A 2,094-nucleotide genomic window follows, 5' to 3' on the forward strand; every position below is an offset into this window, starting at 1 on the left:
CTTTATATTTTTATTAATTTATTTATTTTTAGTTTTCAACATTCACTTCCACAATATTTTGAGTTCTAAATTTTGTCCCCATATCACCCCTCCCCCACCCCAAGATGGCGTGAATTCTGAATACCCCTTCCCCTAATCTGCCCTCCCTTCTATCACCACCCCCTTCTTATATCCCCTTCCCCCTCCTGCCTTGTAGGGCAGGATAGATATCTATACCCCATTGTCTGTATATCTTATTTCCCATTTGCACATAAAAACAATTTTTAACATTTGTTTTCAAAACTTTAGGTTCCAATTTCTCTCCTTTCCTCCCTCCCCACCCACCCTCATTGAGAAGGCAAGCAACTCCATAAGGGTTATACATATGTAGTCATGCAAAACACTTCCATAGTAGTCATGTTGTAAAAAACTAACTATATTTCCCTTCATCCTATCCCGCCTGCCCCCATTTATTCTAGTCTCTTTTTTGACCCTTTCCCTCCACTGAAGTGTTTGCTTCTGATTGCCCCTTCCCCCAATCTGCCCTCCCTTTTATCTTCCCCCTGCTCTCTTATCCCCTCATCCCCTATTTTCCTGTAGGGTAAAATAGATTTCCATACCCAGTTGAGTGTGTGTGTTATTTCTCCCTTAAGCCAAATCCAATGAGAATAAGATTCACTCATTCCGTCTCACCTTCCCCCACTTCCCTTCCACTGTAAAAAGCTTTTTCTTCTGTTTTATGTGAGATAATTTACCCCATTCTACCTCTCCCTTTCTCCTTCTCCCAGTATAATCATCTCTCACCCCTTAATTTTATTTTTTAGATATCACTCCTTCATTTTCAACTCACACTGCTGGTCGTGGCCTACTTAATATATTCCTCTTGGGCAGCCTGGACATTTTCCTTCTTTCCACCCCCAGGTCTTGAGGACAGATTCCTGCAAGGGTTGACCATAAGAAGAGGTCAGGGCCCATGACTTGTGCAAGGGGCAGGTGTTGATGGCATTGAGGTTGATGGAGGCATCCTCCTCACTCTGACACCCTGACAGGAAGATGATACCAGTGACTGCAAGAGGCACAGTCTGGCAAAGGGCAATGACAGTTGCCATTGTGATCTCCTCATGTGAATACCTCTGGGTACAGGCATGGCCAGGGGTGACCATATTAGGCTTCAGCAAAGTCCTTCGAGATACACATGGTGATCACTCAGAGCTTTGTAGACAGCAGCCAGGACCTTCACAGTGACATACTGATAACACTTCAGATCTTGTTCTTCATCAGGGAGGATCTCTGGCTCCACAGTGGGGACAATAACATTCTGCTGGCAAATGCTGGCATATCAGGCCAGCACATTAGCATTCTCCATGATGGCAAGTGTGGAAGGTGTATTATCCCCAAACTTCAGTACACAATGCCACTTGGCAAAGTCAGCTCCATCCTTCTTATACTGGGCACAGCACTCACTCAGCCCATCCAGACCTTGGGTGGTAATCTTGCCATTGGTCCCTGCAAGGGGCACTACACCTTTGTCTACCTTGATACCAACAATGCCATCCTTTGCCTTTATGACTTTGGGGAAGGGACAACCATCATTGGCTTTCTGATAAAGTGTCTCATGGAAAAGGATAAGACCTCCAATACAGGAGTTCACTTGATCATCTGCTGTCAAAAGTAACTGACTATAGAGGCAATGATTTTCCTTTGTGTTCTCAGTTCCAATGGATTGTAGCCACTTTGCAATGCTACCAGTTTACTCATCTGCTGCCAAGATTCCCTTGCCCAGAACAACAATTCAATGAGCTATATCTGACAGTTCTTTCTTATGCTCTGGTGTCAATGCTGGGTATTAGCAAGACATGGTTTCATTGACTGTGCTGGTAGTTTCTGTCAGAAAGCAGACCGCTTATGGGTGAGAAGCAAACTTCTGCTGAAAGTCAAATTTTCTATTCAGCTCTGGTCTTTTCATCAAGAATGCTTGAAAGTCCTCTATTTCACTGAATGTTAATTTTTTCCCCAGAAGAATTATACTCAGTTTTGCTGGGTAGGTGATTCTTGGTTGTAATCCTATCCCCTTTGACCTCCAGAATAATATATTCCAAACTCTCTGGTCCCTTA

The 2,094-nt window shown here is 43.7% G+C and overlaps 1 pseudogene; it reads right to left on the minus strand.

Moving 5' to 3' along the window:
• Window positions 1-844: 844 nt before the first annotated feature.
• On the minus strand, window positions 845-1,837 carry LOC114048073 (annotated as a pseudogene).
• Window positions 1,838-2,094: the final 257 nt, after the last annotated feature.

This window comes from Vombatus ursinus, unplaced genomic scaffold (assembly GCF_900497805.2).
Source record: "Vombatus ursinus unplaced genomic scaffold, bare-nosed wombat genome assembly UNPS02014791.1, whole genome shotgun sequence".
Lineage (NCBI taxonomy): Eukaryota > Metazoa > Chordata > Mammalia > Diprotodontia > Vombatidae > Vombatus > Vombatus ursinus.